This window comes from Schistocerca piceifrons, chromosome 3 (genome assembly GCF_021461385.2).
Source record: "Schistocerca piceifrons isolate TAMUIC-IGC-003096 chromosome 3, iqSchPice1.1, whole genome shotgun sequence".
NCBI classification, from domain to species: Eukaryota; Metazoa; Arthropoda; class Insecta; order Orthoptera; family Acrididae; genus Schistocerca; species Schistocerca piceifrons.
The window spans coordinates 187,086,454-187,107,516 of NC_060140.1; the positions used below are offsets into that span (position 1 = coordinate 187,086,454).

The window sequence follows — 21,063 nt, forward strand, 5'->3', positions numbered from 1 at the left end:
CGAGGCTGAGTACACCCCGAAAAATGGCAACAGCGCATGGTCGCCCGGACGGTCGCCCATCCAAGTGCCGACCACGCCCAACAGCGCTTAACTTCGGTGATCTGACGGGAACCGGTGTATCCACTGCGGCAAGGCCATTGACAGTCTGAGTTTAACCGAGAGCAGATTGAAATGGCCCGGAGGCTCTGCACGAGCATCAGAAACTGAACGACTTGTCGATTGTTTGAGGAGTGCTGTGGTAAGTGTCTTCAACATATGACAAAACCAAGGTGAAATCACGTTCAGACGCCGTGGGGTAGGGTGGCCACCCCTTATTACAGATATGAATATGGTATTTGTTTCTTCGGACATGCCGGCCGCGGTGGTCTAGCGGTTCTAGGCGCTCAGTCCGGAACCGCGCGACTGCTACGGTCGCAGGTTCGAATCCTGCCTCGGGCATGGATGTGTGTGATGTCCTTAGGTTAGTTAGGTTTAATTAGTTCTAAGTTCTAGGCGACTGATGACCTCAGAAGTTAAGTCGCATAGTGCTCAGAGCCATTTGAACCATTTTATTCTTCGGACATGTCCGAAAGAACAGATACCGTCTTCATATAGTTAAGGCTAACTGGCCATTGACCTTCTTCTTCTGTGCTGGATGCATACGCATTGCCCGAACTCTTAGGGTACTCGGTAAGATTGTCTGCTGCGAGTAATGCGTGTAATGGGCAGGGGCACTATTAATGTAGTGCGGGACAATAAGTTGGGAATGTGGGTTTGCGGGAGGCGTGCCAGAGATAAGTCCCTGCAGTCGCACTATCCTCTGTGCCCTCAGTGGCTCAGATGGTTGGAGCGTCTGCCATGTAAGCAGGAGACCCCAGGTTCGAGTCCCGGTCGGGGCACACATTTCCAACTGTCCCCGTTGACCTATACCACTGCCTGTATGCAGCTAAGGGTATTTATTTCATTGTATTGATTTAACTGAAAATTTCAGGGTAACATTTGTTAGTTGCGTACCATGTGTACGTTGCAGGTTGCAAACGTTGTTCAATGTAACGACCATCTGCATCTACGAAAGGCTGCTCTACTGCTGCCCGAAACATCAATTCTCGAACGGTGGACCACGGAATGTTTAGCTGTCATGCACTACCAGTACATCGCACATTACGTCCAGCAATCTAAGATTTGGTAACAGCAGCTTCTTTAATAATATGTTGCGCAATTGGCCGTCAGCCTCTCCCATGGGCAGTTCCCAAATTGCCAGTTAAGACGGCTTTACGTGTAAAGCCTTGCTCACCCTTCCCAGACTCATGTTGACTGTCTGCAACTGTATCGCACACTAACGCTTGTGATTCAGGCCTGCGTCGCCATACTAGCCGCAAGGCAAGGCACTAACACTACTAACAACGCAAATCCTGCAGCACACAGTCTGAACACCATTCCTATAAAGTTGGGTACCCATATGGCAAAAAGTTTTCCATTTACACTGGCACAAGTAGAGACAGTTTAATTACAACCACACTGCAGATTGTCTTACCATCTCAGAAAAGATCATCGCACTCTCGCACTAGCAAAGATGCATTGCTCCTGCTTTTTTAAGTTGACACCCAGATTGATAAGTTCACCAAACAAGTGACAAACGCAATATAGCCCTGTAGTAAACAGCTCCACTGTTAGACACAAAGTTAGATTTGCTTTTATCATCTTTAATTATTCTAACTGATAGTTCTAATATATTTTATTATACAAAATGAAGAAATAAAAGACTGAAACAACAATCAGAATCTTTATCGAAACGTAAATGATATACAACAATGGGATAAACCAACAAACAAAAATGTACTACGCGAATCAAAACCGACGCACGTTTTAATAGGCAGTTTTTTGAAGTTTATTTTATAACTTGTATACACACTACTAATGTTCTACAATAACATTTATTTAATAGTTCGTTTTGAACCGACTTTCGGCTTCTTAGTCCATCGTCAGATAACTTAATACTGAACAGATAGTCCACACAACTACGGTGAGAATTCATAACTGTACAAAGATTTCTGTTCAAAGATATGTGACATTTTATGATTATATCGATAGAAAACACAAGCATAATGTAATACCCAAAAAGACTCTGAACAAATAGATTTTATTTTGCGGTACATTCAATGTAAATACTATATGAACACATAAGACAAAAATGCTGTACAAGTGAGTAATGGCACAGGCTACTCTGTCATATGGACTAACTGGCGAGTGTGACGAACAGGTGGAGAAAAAGAGAGGGGGGGGGGAGAAATCTCTATGGAATATGGGTGTGGAACAGTTATAACAAGCTTACTATCTAATGGTGAGAGAAATAATAGCTTTTTGCTACCACTTTAATAAAGGTGAGTGATGGATCTGTATTTGGTCATTAGGACCAGGTCAGGATTCTTCGATTGGTGTTTATTAATGGCCAGAATTTCAAGTAATGTTAGTTTTCTGCCCTTAGTTCCTGTATGAAGAACATCACATTTCACATCATATGAATGACACTCATTCACAGCATGTTCAGCAAAAGTAAAAGCTTTTCTTTTCGGTCTCCAACTCCTTTCATCCTCAGTCAGACTAGTGTTCCCAGTGTAAAAATCTGCAATATATTTCCTGGATTTTAGTTTCCTGGAAAGAAACTGTGAAGTCCTGCCCAAAGGTAGCATGGGGTGCATTTGTTATCAGTCCTGCCTTGTGCTGTCTGAGGTGGGTAAAGGAGTGATGTTATCCTTTACGGAATCCGTTGTCAATTAGTGTAGGACTATAACCATTTCTGTGTGCTAAATTTCCGAAATTTAATTACTTTACATTAATTATTTTTTAGTTTTGCGATTTTTTTCCGTCCGTATAGTTTTCCGTCAATACTAGCTCAAGTAGCGAAAGTTTAATTAGAATCACCTTGCATAGTTTTCTGTACTCAGAAGAAGGTGGAATTCGTTTGCTCCAAATAAAGGTGTTTTAAGTGTGCAGCCTATGGCATTTTCCCAGAATGCCTTTGTGAGTTACCCATAAACTCTGTGATCTTACGTAGGAGCTCATTGATTCTGTCAGCCACAGGGCTCACATGTTCCTATAATTACGCGAGACAGCGGTGTGCCAAAATAAACCACAAGCACCTGACATATCTCACGGGTTGCGACTGTACTCCACGTCTATCGATCGAGTCAAGCGTTCTGTCTGTCTGTCTGCGTATACAAACAGCAACGCCTAGTGGAAAGAAGCATACAGAAATATTGAACTACGGGACCACTCAGGAGTTATTTGCAAGCTGGTTTCCAGAGACACTCCTCAGTTGTTCAGATAATACTCTTACCGCATAATTACTTTCATAATCTCTATGTTGGAAGCGAGGGTGACGACACATCATGCAGCGTCTTGTGAGGGCTGCAGTAGGAAAGGAGGCTGTGACGTTCCCACCGACTTTCATCTCAGTGGTGACGGAACTGAAGCACAGTTCAGGAGCACAGGAGAGGGAATTGGCGGTGATCTTGAAGATGCCACCTCGAAATTTACGCAAAGCGTTTTACCAAGTTTACTTTAGTAAAAGTTTATGAGCGCTCTGTGGATTACATTCGCGACAAATCGCCATGATGTGGAATGTGCCAGCAGAGCTACAAATAATGTTCATTTGCTCTACAAAATCATGGCTACATGCTGCCCATTTTCATAACTGTATTTTTTTGACTACACATCAAAATTTAATAAACCAAGCCACATAATGAGACTGGCTGTTCAGAAATTCATCTAAGGAGCAGAATGAGTTGTGAGGTAATGATTTCACTTTGTTTTGAGAACTTTCATTGTCTGCCGGGAAGTGGTCAAATACTTTAAGGCTGCATACTTCGCTCCTTTCTGTGCGAGAGTAGGGGCAACTCGCATAAAGCGCAGGCTCTTTGTGTTCCTAGTGCTATACTTATGAATGATACTACTACTTTAAAAGTGCATCCGTTTATTGACAACAAATTTCATAAGAGAGTAACTCCATTGCAAGGCTCTTAATAATTTTAATTTTTTCACGGACTTGTCGATATGAAGTTCGTGGATGGACATCTTGTATTAACCTTACAGTAAGTTGTTGTGTAAAGAATGCTTTGAGTCTATATGTGGAATTGACCTAGAAAATTATTGCACATGACATCGAAGAACAGAAAAGAGCTAAGTAAGGTAATTTTAGCCGGCCGTTGTGGCCGAGCGGTTGTAGGCGCTTCAGTCCGGAACCGCGCGTCTGCCACGGTTGCAGGTTCGAATCCTGCCTCGGGCATGGAGGTGTGTGATGTCCTTACGTTAGTTAGGTTTAAGTAGTTCTAAGTTCTAGGGGCCTGATGACCTCAGATGTTAAGTCCCATAGTGCTCATAGCCATTTGAACCATTTTTTTTTTGAAGGTAATTTTATAATATATTCCTTATCAAAATCGACAATTACACTTAGGTCACATGTTGCTTAGCTCAAGCATTTGAGAAGCTCTCTAATACATGATTTATAATTTAAGTTCTGATCAAGATGCACTCCACAAATTTTGAACAATAAGTTTTTCAAGTTTTTGTTGTCTCAAGCTGTATTATTACTGATGATGAGGCAAACAATTTTGCATTGTACGAATTAAATGAAATGTGGTTTTCTACGTTAAGTGATCATCCACCGAGAACCAATCAATAACACATTTTAATATTTCAAGTATTGCTTGTTTTGTTGTTGTAGCTAGCATCATCAGTGAAGAGCATTAGCTCTGCTTTATCAATATAAGAAGAAATGTCATTTATACTGGGTGCCCCTCCTAACAAGGAAACTCCCCATCGCACTCCCCTCAAATTTAATGGTAAAATGGTCCTGTGGATAGCCCATCAGAAACTGAACACGGATCAAGCATCAAAAGTGAGAAGATGAAGAAGGTGTTCTGAACTGTGAAAAAAGAAGCAAAATAGAGACAGTGAACGGTCCAAGCTCAAGATGTGCAACATCGAGCGACTCGCAAGAACCGCAGTGGAATGGTTATTTGGTCACTGTGTTGGACTGCAAAGTGGGAGATACGTGTTCAGATCTTCCTCGCGTTCATTTTTTTTCCCCACAAATTTATAAACTATTCGACCGGACATTGACGAGATTGTTCTCCTTTCGCAGTCTTGGCATTTGTCATGCAATAAACTCATTATAGGATATAAGTCATGTGATAATAGCTGGCCCCGGTGGAGGTTCGAGTCCTCCCTCGGGCATGGGTGTGTGTGTTTGTCCTTAGGATAATTTAGGTCAAGTAGTGTGTAAGCTTAGGGACTGATGACCTTAGCAGTTAAGTCACATAAGATTTCACACACATTTGAACACTTTTTTTGATAATAATATATTACAGTCTCAAATAAATGTGATAAATAGTGAGAGCAGGCAAGATACCTCATAAACCCCTCACAGAAATAAAAACAACAAGGGTGTGAACTATGTTACAAGGAAGGAATTCAAGAGTCAAAACTTCCAAAACAGACCGCACGAGGCATAACATGTGGTACTTGTGTGGGACAAATAGGAGGTACGTATGTCTGGAGATCCCTTCGTTACACGTGGCTGTTGCAAATGGAAGTTACACCACGATACAGAGAAAAATTTGAATATAGTGAACAAATACTTCAATGACCCGACAGACACTTCATACGAGGGCTATCCACAAAGTACATTACGTTTTGGAATTAAAAATAAATAAAGTATTGGAAAATTTTTTTATTGTATACAGATGAAAGCCACACTTAAATACTACTTTTCTACACAGTTGCCATTTAAATTAAGGCACTTATCATAGCGATGGACGAGCTTGGAAATTCCTTCGTCGTAATATTCGGCCGCCTGCGCCTTCAACCACGTGGTTACCTCTTTTGGGACAGAAAAGGTGTGATTTTTTTGGATTTCCTTGAAAGAGGCACTACAATAAATTCTCAAAGGTATTGCCAAACTCTGCACAACCTCAGAAGAGCAATACAAAACAAGCGCAGGGGAAAGTTGGGCTCAAAGATCTTGCTGATTCACGACAACGCCCGGGCCCACACGGCAAATGCCACTCGTGAAGTTCTCGAATCTTTTAAGTGGCAGTTGTTTCCTCATCCGCCGTACAGTCCCGAGCACCGAGCGTCTTCCATTTATTCCCAGCAATGAAGAAGTGGTTGGCTATGCAGCGTTTTGATGACGATGCACAGCTTCAAGAAGAGGTAACCACGTGGTTGAAGGCGCAGGCGGCCGAATTTTACGACGAAGGAATTTCCAAGCTCGTCCATCGCTACGATAAGTGCCTTAATTTAAATGGAAACTATGTAGAAAAGTAGTATTTAAGTGTGGCTTTCATCTGTATATAATAAAAAAAATTTCCAATACTTTATTTATTTTTAATTCCAAAACGTAACGTACTTTGTGGAAAGCCCTCGTAATTTTGTGGAAAAAGAAGTGTGGCATGATGGAGGTTAAAATGCGGACCGTCCCCTTCGCAATCCAACTCTGTGACGCTATGACCACGACGCCACAGTCATTAAAAGAGGCTCGATGTTGCACATGTTACGTTGGAACGCTCGCTGTTCCTATTTTGCTTCTTTTTTCCGCAGATCAGAACGTCTTCTTTCTGTTTTCATGCTTGATACATGTTCAGTTTTTGACGGGCAATTCAACGGGCCATCTTACCACACCACTAAATATGAGGGGGACGCGATGGGGAGTTTCGCTTAGAATCACCAGCGACTGAGTGCAGTTGCTACAGTGGTAGCAGTCAGAACGGGCCGGGACGTTGCTGTCGTTGCTGGAGTACTCATTGTTCTTCGTGTTTTACTGTCCTTGTTCATAAACGTCCATAAAGAACTAGGATAATTTGAGACCGCGCTATCGAATGGGCACGTGAAATTAGGCTTTTGAAAATGGAAATGCCGTGTGGCTAGGGCCTCCCGTCGGGTAGACCGTTCGCCTGGTGCAAGTCTTTCGAGTTGACGGCACTTCGGCGACTTGCGTGTCGATGGGGATGAAATGATGATAATAAGGACTACACAACACCCAGCCCCCGAGCAGAGAAAATCTCCGACCCAGCCGGGAATCGAACCCGGGCCGTTAGGTATGACATTCCGTCGCGCTGACCACTCAGCTACCAGGAGCGGACCTTAAAAATCATTTTGCTTGTAAAAGGAACGAACCGATGCTTGCTGTAGATACTGGGCGTCACATGAAAGACGTGGTGAATAGTATTTTTTGAAACTTCCTGGCAGATTAAAACTGTGGGCCGGACCAAGACTCGAACTCGGGACCTTTGCCTTTCACGGGCAAGTGTTCTACCAACTGAGCTACCCAAGCACGACTCACGACCCATCCCCACAGCTTCAATTCTGCCAGTATCTCGTCTCCTACCTTCCAAACTTCACAGAAGCTCTTCTTTTAAGCCGGCCGGTGTGGCCGAGCGGTTCTAGGCGCTTCAGTCTGGACCCGCGCGACCCCTACGGTCGCAGTTTCGAATCCTGCCTCGGGCATGGATGTGTGGGATCTCCTAAGGTTAGTTAGTTTAAGTAGTTCTAAGTTCTAGGGGACTGATGACCTCAGATGTTAAGTCCCATAGTGCTTCGAGCCATTTGAACCATTTTTTCTTGCTTTAATCTGCCAGGAAGTTTTATATCAGCGCACACTCCACTGCAGAGTGAAAACCTCAGTCTGGAAACATCCCCCAGGCAGTGGCTAAGCCATGTCTCCGCAATATCCTTTCTTCCAGGAGTGCTGGTTCTGCAAGGTATGCAGAAGAGCTTCTGTGAAGTTTGGAAGGTAGGAGACGAGGTACTGGCAGAACTGAATCTGTGAGGACCGGTCGTGAGTCGTGCTTGGGTAGCTCAGTTGGAAGAGCACTTGCCCGCGAATGGTAAAGGTCCTGAGTTCGAGTTTCGGTTCGGCACACAGTTTTAATCTGCTATGAAGTTTCATATCAACGCACACTCCGCTGCAGAGTGAAAATATCATTCTGGAAGTATTTTTTGGGCTGACTCGAGCTATACATCGCATAAAAGAAATTGCAAATGTCTGCCGAAACACCACAGAAAATTCTCCTGACGACTCTTAGGAGTGGCGCCCTGTATATAGCCAGTAATAATTTCTCCGCTCTTAGAAGAAGATTCGTTATGAGAGCTACATGAGCTCTCACATGACATTTTGTTTTCTATCGGTACTTGTGAAATGAAACATTTACTCATTATATCTCGACCGCCAAAACCTTTAAGTTTCTTCAGAAGAATATTGTGATTTGCACAGTCAAACGCCGTATAGAGATGGCAAAAAATCCTGATACGTGAAATCTTGTGATTCGCATGTTTTAATATGCGTTCAATGAAGTGGTGGATGGCATGTTTGGTGGAGAGGTGCTTCTGAAATTCAAATTGCGACAACCTTATATCTTTATACGCTACTGGAAAAAATAGTACACCCTTTCAGAGGCTTCAAATTCTCTCAAGATTGATTGTTGCAACAGTGCATATGGAGTACATGAAGTGATAACATGTACAAATCAATAGCGCCAGCGGTTCAGAGGTACCAGGTTCAATGCTGAAACACCTATACAGTATGTGGTATAACCTTCACGGGTGGTAATGGAGTTTTCAGTCGATCGTACAGATAGCGAATACCGTCCTGGGATACGATACGTTACGCCACGCCTGTTCGAACTGTTCACGTTGTTCTGTAAGAGCTGCTGTTCGACGAGTCGCAAGAGTCACTTCTCGTCCCATCGAATCCCACACGTGCTCGATTAGAGACAAGTAGGGAGATTGTGTTGGCCAGGAAAGTTGCTGTACGTCTTGCAGAGCACGTTGAGTTTCAAGGGCAGTGTGTGGGCGAGCATTATCCTGTTGGAACAACACACCACCTTCCTTTGCCAGAACGGCGAAAGAACGGGGCTGACAACAGTCAGCACGTACGAGCGCTAGTTTGCGTCCCCTCCAGAAACACCGAAGGTGAACGAGAATTGTAGCTTATCGCACCCCGGACCATAAGGCTTGGGGTGGAGCCAGGGTGTCTTGGACGAAAGAACTCTACCAGACAGCGATCACAAGGTGTACGCTATACACGCAAACGACCATCGCCTGCGTGCAGGCAGAATCTGCTTTCATCGCTGAAGACCACGGCGCACCATTCCTTTTTACAAGTGATCCTCTAACGGCACCAGTCGAGCCATGCTCGTCTATACTGTGGCGTGAGTGGAAGACGTGCTAGAGGTGTTCGTGCCTGTAGTACCACCGTTAATAACCGGTTCGCAACAGTTCATGTTGACACGTGTCGGCTCACAAGCCCTCTTACCTGTGATGCGGCAGCTGTACTCTCTGCCACTGCTGCCGTTACAATACGACGATCCTAGCAGGCATCTGTGCTTAGTGGACGTCCGGAACCTCGTCTACAGGTGTGAGAATATTCAGGTGACCGCTGATACCATCATCATTGCACAACTGACTCAGCACGTTGAGCTTGTGTGGCAGTTCTCCGAAAGGATCATCCCGTCATTCGGAAGGCCACAATTTGACCCCTTTCAAACTCGTTTGGTGGCTGCAGGAAGCACGAGTGCGTCTCCGTAGCATGGTTGGCTGCATGGTTCACACTTTTGCACCACACTGAGCCTTCTGGCAGTGAGCATGCCCTACTAAAGGGTAGACACAGATGGTGCTCTGGTACATATGCCACTACACTATATGTTGGTGGAAGACGTTGACACCATTATCAGTACATCTATTATCCTCTAGGTGGCAGGTATCATTATCGGATCAAAATCGACGTTGAAACTTCCTGACAGGTTAAAACTTTGTGCCTGACCGAGACTCGAACTCAGGACCTTTACCTTTCGCGGGCAAATGCTCTACCATCTGAGCTACCCAAGCACGACTCACGACCCGTCCTCACAGCTTCATTTCTGCGAGTACCTCGTCTCCTACCTTAAAAACTTCACAGAAGCTCTTCTGCATACCTTGCAGAACTAGCACTCCTGGAAGAAAGGATACTGCGGAGACATGGCTTAGCCACAGCCTGGGGGATGTTTCCCGAATGAGATTTTCACTCTGCAGCGGAGTGTGCGCTGATATGAAACTTCCTGCCATACAAACTTCTTCTGCATACCTTTTCAAGGTATGCAGAAGAGCTTCTGTGAAGTTTGGAAGGTAGGAGTCGAGGTACTGGTTGAATTGAAGGTGTGAGGAAGGGTCGTGAGTCGTGCTTGGGTAGCTCAGATGGTAGAGCACTTGCCCGCGAAAGGCAAAGGTCCCGAGTTTGCGTCTCGGTCCGGCACACAGTCTTAATCTGCGAGAAAGTTTCATATCAGCGCACACTCCGCTGCAGAGTGAACATCTCAATCTGGAAAATCAACGTTGTCTTTCAAGGTGCATTTTTTCTGGCAGTATATCTGCTTATGTGCTCAAATATTTTTAAAAACATTACTTTTTCTATATCGTTTGAGAAGAAAACTAGTAAGGAAACATTTTCTGCACTACTGTCTGGAAAGAAACCTGGTGAAAGTAATGCATTAAATATATGATTGGGTACAGTAGCTAAATGAGAACAACATGCTCTTAACATTTTGCCTGAAATGTTGTCGGCTGTTAAAAGGGATGTTCATTTTCGTGATTTCTCTGTAAATAGTTGAGAAGACATCAAGCTGATTGAGTACTTCTGATACTAATTGTTGCATACACTTCAATGCTTTTTCCTTAATCCTGACTGTACCAAGTTTCTCAGTCACAGTTTGAAAGTGGTTGCTAAATAGAATACTCTGCTGTCTTCACATAAGCAACATGTCGCAACGAGAAGAGAAGTCATACGTATGTAACTTCAATGTTACAACTTTTATCGTGACAAACCAGGAGCTCAAATTCACTAACGCACCCAAATAAAAGTTTCATTTGTCTAACCTCGAATATAGGTACTGGCAACTTATACAGGGCTCTGCATTTTTCTAGCAATGATTACCAGCAACACTCCTCAATTGTCGTTTTAACACTGCTGAGTCAGACGGGAAATACTGTAACTTAAACGATCAGTACACATCTTGAATTTTTTTTATTGTTATCGTGCTGTTCATTGGAAATTATGTCGATAGTACGGTGGAGATTTCGACACTTCTGCAGTCAAAATGTATGTGGAACATTACAGAACAGTGCCGAAATAGTGCACCCAATCTTTTCTCTGACACTTCCTCATACAGCCCTTATAAAACTGCAGTATGTGCTCATCATACGTTACCCAATTCCTATAAGGATACCTCCTCCACCCCCACCTTTAGTATGCAAAGGAGACACAACAGTAGTTTTCCGCTTTATGTGGACCAAGAAGACCTGTAATGGCTTGCTGAATGCACCATAGGGGTGCAGTCCAACACCTACGGTTGTCACGATTGTACCGAGAAGGATGCGATGACGGGAATCTGTTCGTGCTCGATAGCGTCAAGAATATTCACAGTGAAACATTTATTGATCAGAAATACGGAACTGTCTTCCCCAGGCGCTGGTAACTCAGACGGGCCAGCAGCAGCATGTGCATGTCTCTTATCAGTTCTGTTGCTTGTGGAAGGCTCACGTGATAGACATTATGTCACAAGCGGATGACGTACAGCTTCTTATACCTGCTGGTCAAATCTCAAGTAGGCCAGTAGAATGACAGCGGTCCCTGCACCACATCAGTGGCTAGTGGGAAGTTGGTGCTGCACCTTACAGTGGCAGAGTCCTTCTGGCCAGACTCACGATTCCTAGAAGATTGTAGACGATTAGGCACGCAGAGTATCAACTGAAAGAGCCTCCCCTGTACTGCTGGACATCTGCAACTGAGAGAAAGGTGTAGTATTGATACTGGCTGTCCCATTGCGCTCTGCTGCACTATTTGTTGCACTGACATCAAGTGTACTAGTTTTCTCGTGTGGTCAGATTTTCTACTCAATCCAGATTTTCGTAACTACGTCTTCCAGATGCTCTCTTTGCTGCGTCAGTGGCTGCATGCTTACTGTTTCCTCATAACCGGGCTTTCTTGTGACACTCTGCTCTGTCACCAGTACGTCTGTTGTCAAGATGTGGGCTTCGTTTGTGGACAGAGGTATAGAGGGGATGTTGGACGAGGATGGAAACTGCCAGAATGCGCCATATTAAAAGCCGTCAGTTTCCCAAGTGATTTATTATTTCCAGCTACAGTGCCCCCGTTCCTCTGGGTCTGTGTCACTGGGTCCCAAATGCTGAGGACACCACTTCGCTCAGTGCGGAATGGCTGCCTCAGCGACCTGTGCAATACCCTATGGTGTATAGCCACGGAGTTGTGGCAGCGTCAGGCTCCGCCAGCAGCCAACTCAGCAGACTGTGTCCCCATTGCCTCAGCGCCGCTCGCAGGGTGGTCCTCTGCATGCTTCTTTGCCGTCGTGGTTAGGTTCACGGCAACAACAAGCGCAAGCGGTCCGACGTTCGAATCTGCAGCCCTCGCCTCGGGATGCCTCCGGCGTGTGTTGGGAGCCAACAAGACTGCCCGCAGTAGCGAGCTGTGGCTGGCTGGCTGCAGACCCCACTTTGACCTCAGAGGGTCGAACCAGCGACCCGCCATGGACTGTAGCGCTGGCACCCCATCTGCTGCTGCGTGTAGCTGGTGGTGTGAGACGCCCCGCCGTCCAGGAGGGCTGTCACACTTTAAAGCCCTGTTAGTGAACTGGCGCCTATTTATAAGTGGCTGTGCGCCTCCATTTTGCTAACGCGCCACTTCGAGTCATGTACTCATAATACCTAGGTTGGGAAAGTGGGCCCCTTCGGCCTGCAACTTGCGCCATGCAAACCGCTGCATTTACTCTTTTCAGAGGTTCGACGGTCCTGTGGCCTCCATTCTACAGGGCTATTACAAATGATTGAAGCGATTTCATAAATTCACTGTAGCTCCATTCATTGACATATGGTCACGACACACTACAGATACGTAGAAAAACTCATAAAGTTTTGTTCGGCTGAAGCCGCACTTCAGGTTTCTGCCGCCAGAGTGCTCGAGAGCGCAGTGAGACAAAATGGCGACAGAAGCCGAGAAAGCGTATGTCGTGCTTGAAATGCACTAACATCGGTCAGTCATAACAGTGCAACGACACTTCAAGACGAAGTTCAACAAAGATCCACCAACTGCTAACTCCATTCGGCGATGGTACGCGCAGTTTAAAGTTTCTGGGTGCCTCTGTAAGGGGAAATCAACGGGGCGGCCTGCAGTGAGCGAAGAAACGGTTGAATGCGTGCGGGCAAGTTTCACGCATAGTGATGTGAAAGATTCAGTGTTTAAACCTCCTCTACCAAGAAACGTGCCAGAACTGCGAGCTCGCATCAACAATGCTTTCGAACTCATTGATGGGGACATGCTGCGCCGAGTGTGGGAGGAACTTGATTATCGGCTTGATGTCTGCCGAATCACTAAAGGGGCACATAACGAACATTTGTGAATGCCTAAAAAAACTTTTTGAGTTTTTGTGTGTGTGTGCAAAGCATTGTGAAAATATCTCAAATAATAAAGTTATTGTAGAGTTGTGAAATCGCTTCAATCATTTGTAATAACCCTGTACTTCACAACCGCTGGTCAGCGTAACTTGCTGTCAACAGGCCCGCACCTGGCTGTAACTTGTGCGCTCAGAAATATCGCACGGAATCTAACTTGCCTATCTTAAACGGTGGTGCCGCTACAGGGGCATACAGCGAGTCCCGCTTGCCACAATCGCTTCCATGTTCACTTCGATGTGCTCAGCATTTTCTCCCAGCTGGTGGTTAGCTGGTCATTGTCTCAGGCACCTTACTTCTCATGTCACCTCTGAAGAACTTCAAAAAGAATTTTAGTGTTCGCGTGCGATACTATGCTATGGTGACAAAAGTAATGAGATAGCTATATGCACGTATCCAGATGGCGGTAGTACAGCGTACACAAGCTATAAAAGGGCAGAGCGTTGGCGGAGCTGTCATTTATACTCAGGTGATTCACACGAAAAGGTTTCCAACCGATTATGGCCGCACAACAGACATTAACAGACTTTGAACTTTGGAGTGGTAGTTGGAGCTACATGTACGGGACATTACATTTCGGAAATCGTTAGAGAACTCAATATTTCGAGATCCACAATGTCAAGTGCAGAGAATACCGAATTTCAAGCATTACATCTCACCACAGACAGTGCTGTGGCCGATGGCCCTCACTTAACTACCGAGAGCAGCTGTGTTTGCGTAGAGCTGTCAGTGCTAATACGCAAGAAACACTGCGTGAAATACTTGCAGAAATAAATGTGCGACGTAGACGAATGTATTCGTTAGGACAGTGCAGGCAAATTTGGTATTAATGGGCTACAGCAGCAGACGGCCGACATTAGTGCCTTCCTAGAGCGCGACATCACCTGAAGCCCCTCTCCGGGTGTGTGACTGTATCGGTTGGACCCAAGACAAACTGGAAAACCTGGTAAGATGAGACCCGATTTCAGACCACACGAAACCATGGATCCAAGTTGGCACTGTGCAAGATGGTAGTGGCTCTGTAATGGATATGGACTGGGTCCTCTGGTCCAACTAAACTGACCGAGCGAGGTGGTGCAGTGGTTAACACACTGCACTCGTATTCGGGAGGACGACGGTTCGATCCCGCGTCCAGCCATCCTGATTTAGGTTTTCCGTGATTTCCCTAATTCGCTTCAGGCAAATGCTGTGATGGTTCCTGTGACAGGGCACGGCCGACTTCCTTCCCCATCCTTCCCTAATCCGATGAGACCGATGACCTCGCTGTTTGGTCTCTTTCCCCAAATCAACCCTACTCAAGTCCAACTGAACTGATCATGTACTGGAAATAGTTACGTTCGGCTACTTGGAAACCATTTGCATTTGTGGACTTCACGTTACCAATCAGTGTTGTCACTGGGCCACAGTTGTTTGCGATTGGTTTGAAGAACTTTCTGGGCAGTTCGAGTCAATGATTTTGCCAACCAAATCGTCCAACATGAATCTCATCGAACACTTATGGGATGTTTTCGAGTCGGCTGTAGATTCAGCATGGCTCAGTATTTCTGCAGGGGACTTCCGACGACTTGTTGAGTCCATGCTACGTGGAGGTTGCTGCACTACGCTGGGCAAAAGGAGTGCCAACAAGATATTAGGAGGTATCCCATTACTTTTGTTACCTGAGTTTGTACCGGTATGCAGAAATACATTCAGTTTTACGTGGCAGAGCTACTGTAGTGCTCCGTGAAGAATACATCTATGCTGTACTGAACATGTACACATCTATACTTCCTCTCGGGGGCCTAAGAACATCAGTCTAAACAAGAATATATTAACTAAATAGTTCACGGATGAATGTTCAGATGTCAGTGTCTTACGGGCACAATATCTCGACAAGCGACCACATAGCCATCACTAGGTGCCGGCGCGGCGGTGTGGGGAGGAGGTGCTGGGCGCCGATGGCTGATAAATCGGACGACGGTAGGAGAGGTAGGGTGAGGGAGGGGGAGAGATAAAAGTGCTGCGCCGGCCCCCAAGCGGTCAGTTCATCAGCGCATCTGAAGATGACAAAGTGCTCACTTGCCGATATTTTGGACACTGACATCGGGCTATTCACCCATGAGATATAGCGTCATGTAGTACCCCAGGTGAATGCGAGGAGTCACGAGATACTACTGTTTTGATTGTTACAAGAGAGGAAAAAAAGGTGTGACAATTTATGGCCGAAAAGACGTCCTCTCCAGAGACTGAGGCCTGCCGGCCGAAGTGGCCGAGCGGTTCTAGGGGCTACAGTCCGGAGCTGCACGGCCGCTACCGTCGCAGGTTCGAATCCTGCCTCGGGCATGAATGTGTGTGATGTCCTTAGGTTAGTTAGGTTTAAGTAGTTCTAAGTTCTAGGGGACTGATGACCTCAGAAGTTAAATCTCATAGTGCTCTGAACCATTTGAACCATTTGACTGAGGCCTTTTCAAACTATATGGGGTGCAACACAAAGCGCCAATTGCAGACAGTGAGCTAAGAATTATGAAATTCACTTGGTTTGACTGCACAATAATGTGACAACCTGAAGAGATGAGCTGCGCGGGATTAGCCGAGCGGTCTTGGGCGCTGCAGTCATTGACTGTGCAGCTGGTTCCGGCGGGGCTTCGAGTCCTCCCTGGGGCATGGGTGTGTGTGTTTGTCCTTAGGATAGTTTAGGTTAAGTAGTGTGTAAGTTTCGGGACTGATGACCTTAGCAGTTAAGTCCCATAAGATTTCACACACATTTGAACATTTTCTGAAGAGACGAGGATTACCGTGGTTCAGTCCTGGTTGTTACAAGTCAGTTCTACTGGCCAGTTAGAGGTTGGTTTTAGGAGATTTTCCAGATTCATCGAGTCGAATAATGGCCCTGGGTTACACCTTTTTCAACCAAGCTAGGAAATGTAGCTTCAAAACACTTTTTTCAACTTCGTTTGCGCCACTCAACATTAAAAATAGAAAACATGGAATTAATGCAATAAATCCAGTTACGTGATAATGTGACAAAATTTGTAAGCATGTGAGGTGTTATAAATGTCGTCAAAGTTGAATAAGTTTTTTTTTTAGTTCCTTCTCCGTTTCGCCACTTTATGGAGCACTGAAGTGAATTTTTATTGATTATTTTCGTTGAAATCCAAAAGGATTTTCTCTGTCATTCCGCATTTTATTTCAGATTTTTAGTGTGGGCACAACATTACTAGAATATATAAATTTTCATATATACTTTCTACAAATATTTCATAACTCATAATTATGCCTATGTAAATATATGAAGGTATAATTTCAAATTATCGAATAAAAGATGTAACATCCATATTCATGTTATAATACCAAAATATTGTATTGTGTACTATTTTAAAACATGCATACTGCTAAGGTATCACAGCACCTTCAAAGTACTAAGCTAATAATTATCAGTCGTTTGAAATAATATTAGCCTTGTATACTTCACGTCAAAATTAGTGCTTGCAGCTTGAGGCACGGCACATTTTCAACTTCTCAGAATCAGTTGTATAAAAAATGACAATTTCAGAAGCTTGCCGCCTCTTGGATAAGTTATTGGGGACGCCCGTGTGCATGTGACTTACGTTTAACCGATGCAGTACGATGCAGTCCCCGTCCCACCATTGTACACCCATGAAACATTTTTCCTATGTCTCCCATTTCCATCATTACGTAAATGCGGGGACTCTACCCTTGTAACATATTCGCAGGCAATTTCCTGTCTGTACGTTTACCTAGCTCTTTCCCTAAGAGCAAAAGGGCGAAATTTTCAACCAGTTACTTCCTACGTGTAACGATAAAGTAATGCAGTGGTCTTTCAGCTGTGAGAGTTAGCATGTTCTGTAAATACAATGAATAGCTGTTTTCGGTACAACACGTCTATTTTGTATTATCCGTGAATTTCGGTCGTCCTTGCAGTCTCTGTGTATATTAAGCTGGATAATCGGGAGCTTGCTGTCACATATGTAAATAGGCTATTTAGGATTTTATGTTGGCGACGCCACGTAGCGCTTTGTATTAAAATCGCTGACTGCGCTGTGTGCAGTCTGTGGCTGGTTGCACTTATTCTTGGAAGATATTCTCCAGTATAGTGTTGGGCAGTTGGATGTGAACAGCGCGTAGTATTGGGCTGTTGGAGGAGATAGGGTGTTACAAAAAGGTAGAGCCAAACTTTCAGGAAACATTCCTCATACACAAATAAAGAAAAGATGTTATGTGGACATGTGTCCGGAAATGGCTTAATTTCCATGTTAGAGCTCATTTTAGTTTCGTTCTTCCACCTACGCTCAATGGAGCACGTTATCATGATTTCATACGGGATACTCTACCTGTGCTGCTAGAGCTTGTGCCTTTACAAGTACGACACAACATGTGGTTCATGCACGATGGAGCTCCTGCACATTTCAGTCGAAGTGTTCGTACGCCTCTCAACAACAGATTCGGTGACCGATGGATTGGTAGAGGTGGACCAATTCCATGGCCTCCACGCTCTCCTGACCTCAACCCTCTTGACTTTCATTTATGGGGGCATTTGAAAGCTCTTGTCTACGCAACCCCGGCACCAAATGTAGACACTCTTCGTGCTCGTATTGTGGACGGCTGTGATACAATACGCCATTCTGCAGGGCTGCATCAGCGCATCAGGGATTCCACGCGACGTAGGGTGGATGCATGTATCCTCGCTAACGGAGGACATTTTGAACATTTCCTGTAACAAAGTGTTTGAAGTCATGCTGGTACGTTCTGTTGCTGTGTGTTTCCATTCCATGATTAAAGTGGTTTGAAGAGAAGTAATAAAATGAGCTCTAACATGGAAAGTAAGCGTTTCCGGACACATGTCCACATAACATATTTTCTTTCTTTGTGTGTGAGGAATGTTTCCTGAAAGTTTGGCCGTACCTTTTTGTAACACTATATATATATATATATATATATATATATATATATATATATATATATATATATATATATATATATATATATATAATCTGTGTGTGTGTGTGTGTATGTATACCTGTCTATACCTGTCCCTGTTTCCCCCTAAGATAAGTCTTTCCGCTCCCGGGACTGGAATGACTCCTTACCCTCTCCCTTAAAACCCACATCCTTTCGTCTTTCCCTCTCCTTCCCTCTTTCCTGATAAAGCAACAGTGGGTTGCGAAAGTTTGATATTTGTGTGTGTGTTTTTTATTTTAGTGTGTCTATCTACTAGCGCTTTCCCGTTTGGTAAGTCACAGCATCTGTTATATGCCTATCAGTAGTTAGCGGCTTCAGTAGTTAGAATCTTTTATTTAGCTGGCAGTATTGGCGCTAGCTGTATTCCAGTAGTTCGAGTAACGAAGATTTTGGTGAGGTAAGTGATTCATGAAGGATAGGTTATTGTTAGTCAGGGCTATTCTTTTATAAGGATTATTAAAAGTCAGATTGCGTTGTGCTAAAATATTGTGTGTCAGTTTAAAAATGATCAGAATAAGTAAAGAGAAAACAGTCTGAGTTCGTTCAGTTTCACTTAGCTCTTTAAGTATCAAATAACGCAGAAGTTTACCAGCACAGTCTTTCTTTACATTCAAACGAGAAATTTCCTACATATAACACTCAGAAAAGGGACCCTAACGTTCTTATTAATATAACGGGCAAATTAATGTTTCTTTTGCTTTGGTATGTAATTGCAGCCCTAACGGAAACAAATTTTGTACATACAGCCTACTGCGGACCACGTTCTACATTACAAAATTTTTAGAAGCTCCACGCAAAAACGGATGTATAAAATAAATTTTCTGGATATAAAAAGTATAATGCACTTCAATTACATTTCTGGACATCTACGATATTAATTAGCGACAATTGTAACTAATGCAAAGTATCTTGTCAATATGGGTACTATAATACAAAGGCTATTCGGAAAGTAAGGTCTCATCAGTCTCGAAATGGAAACCACTGTGAAAATAAAAAATGTGTTATTTGCAACAGTTTGCTACACCTTCCAGCTACTTCTCTAAGTATTCGTAGCTCCGACTTAGACATTTGTCGTAGCGTTGTACCAACTTTCCAATACCCTCCTCATAGAAGGCAGCCGTCTGTACTTTCCGCCATTTCTCTACGCTGGTCTGCAGTTCGTTGTCTGTGCCAAAATGTTGTCTTCATGCGAGCAGAGATGAAGAACATCAGAGTGAGCCAAGTCTGGGTTGTAAGGTGGGTGATCAAACACTTCCCATCGAGAACCGCTGCAAGGGCGTCCTCATTGTACATGCAAGGAAATGCATTACGGTTACGTTGTGTGGGGTTGCATGAAATCAGACCCTACCTCGTAGCTGGCGCCCATACTTCGCGAGAGACACTGTTGTCTAGCCATCTATACATGCTCACTGTGTGCTCAGAAAGGAACAGTACAAAGTGACGAGGTCTACAGGCATACTGGAGACACTACCCAACACATCTGCGCAAAGCTTAATCGAATTTTCACTATCGTTTCCATTTGGCGACCTATCACACCTTACTTTCCGAATAGCCCTCGTAATCCACCACGTACTGTATATTAGCTTCCCATCTGCGTTAACGTAATCCACTACAGCAGCGTAATAATTTCCCTTAAATGAATGTAAAATAGAGATACCTACATCCAAAAGCAGTTAGCTGTAGTGATACTAATCTCTGTGCAACAAGCAAGAGAGCAGGAAACAGTAGGTGACTGTGTCAGCTCCTTTTTCATCAAGACGAAACACGCACCATTAAATCATCAGAAAAGTGGAAATTTGCGTCAGCACTACCAGAACACTGTATAATTAAGATGAGTATTTAATTTACAGGTAAGCAGTATAATGAACATAATAGCAGACGCTTTGTACAGGATTTGTTGATGCATTATAGTTTCAGCTGCACACCTATTACTATGATCTGGATTTTATTGTAAACCAAGATAAAAACTGTGAGCAGTTATGTTAGTAGAAAGTCGCATTTCCGCTTCAGTAATTTCAAAGTTTATTTTTGGTTTTTAATAAATAAATGGTGTTGAGTCGGCGTATTGATTATTGATTGTTACGCAACTTTCTAGGGCCTGCTATATTTGACTAATCCTCTCTGACAGTAAAAATTTTGTTGGTGCTACAGTTTACTACACGATTAACCAAGTGTTACAAAAAAGCACGATTAACCAAGTGTTACAAAGAAGCTGAGACCAGTGTTGTAATAGCGGCTGTTTGCGTCCCGCATCCAGATGTCGAAGATGAATATTGCACCAGACATCTGAACTTAACAATGCAAAAAATCATTGGCTGCGTGGTATAGTAAACAGCTCGAATATTGTACTACGTCAGAAGAACGGAGCTGGAACTCTGTTAATAAACTGTGGATGGCAGAGTCTAAACACCAGGGCAAAGTCTATCGTCGATAAGTAGCTGTAAGCACAACCTTCCGTAATTAAACATTGTACATTTTGATGCTCTTGCTCGCAACATAACTGCTGTTTAGAACTGTATTTAGATATTGTGAGAATTTCATCAGTGTCCCAGAAATAAGTTAGCAATAGTTCCATTCTTCTGGTTTCGACCAGAGGTTGACCCATGTTGTAAGAAAAATGCCAGAAGT

General features: G+C 44.0%; 1 protein-coding gene and 1 pseudogene across 1 annotated transcript in view; both read right to left on the minus strand.

Annotated features, from left to right (window-relative positions):
* LOC124789425 (uncharacterized protein PF3D7_1120000-like) overlaps positions 1–21,063 on the minus strand; it is a 271,283-nt gene that overhangs the window by 114,485 nt on the left and 135,735 nt on the right. The window lies entirely within an intron of this gene.
* LOC124790530 lies at positions 25–142 on the minus strand (annotated as a pseudogene).